Here is a 777-nt window from a genome sequence, read left to right as displayed (position 1 = left end):
TTTGTGTGTAGAGATGGGATCTGAACCCGGATCTTCCAGTTCCCCAGACCTGCCCTGGTGGCCAAGTTTCTGGTCACCAAGAATTTCATGGATGCCAGCTGGGGATTCCTCCTGGACAAGAGCCAAGGCGTCGGGCAGGCACTGTGCCATCTGTGAGCACAGGGCGGAGGCCAAGCGTGGGCTTCAGTGTTTCTGCAAGGACGTTGGAGAGAATGGCAGTCTGAACCCGGATCTTCCAGTTCCCCAGACCTGCCCTGGTGGCCAAGTTTCTGGTCACCAAGAATTTCATGGATGCCAGCTGGGGATTCCTCCTGGACAAGAGCCAAGGCGTCGGGCAGGCACTGTGCCATCTGTGAGCACAGGGCGGAGGCCAAGCGTGGGCTTCAGTGTTTCTGCAAGGACGTTGGAGAGAATGGCAGACTCTGCCTCTCAGCTTCCTCCCCTCCCGCCAGACCTCTTCAAGTCCTGAAAACAGCTCTTTCCTCCAGCTTGCCCCACCCAGCCAGTGCTTTACTCTTCTTTCTCCTTGGTCTTCATGGTGTCGCCTCCCCTGTCCCCAGCACAGGCGTTCATACCACGCACGGTGCGGTCCTAGGGTGGCAGCTGTGTATTCGGCTCTGTCCATGTTAAGTGGCGCCCAAAGCCTCCTCCGTGTTGCTACATGATGATCACAGCTGTATTTGTGAGTGCTGCTTCACTCAATGGGGCGACGCCTTCCACATGCCCCAAGGGGCTGCTTCCAGGGTGTGAATCTGACCCTGACCCCACAGCTATTCT

General features: G+C 57.4%; 1 protein-coding gene across 1 annotated transcript in view; it reads left to right on the top strand.

The window, feature by feature from the left end:
• Positions 1-777, top strand: part of Hapln3 (hyaluronan and proteoglycan link protein 3) — an 11,858-nt gene that overhangs the window by 5,569 nt on the left and 5,512 nt on the right. The window lies entirely within an intron of this gene.

Source organism: Fukomys damarensis, unplaced genomic scaffold, assembly GCF_012274545.1.
Source record: "Fukomys damarensis isolate Sample0158 unplaced genomic scaffold, DMR_v1.0_HiC HiC_scaffold_7, whole genome shotgun sequence".
In the NCBI taxonomy this organism is placed as follows: domain Eukaryota; kingdom Metazoa; phylum Chordata; class Mammalia; order Rodentia; family Bathyergidae; genus Fukomys; species Fukomys damarensis.
The sequence above is the reverse complement of the archived record's forward strand: the minus strand, read 5'-3'. Positions and strand labels throughout refer to the sequence as shown.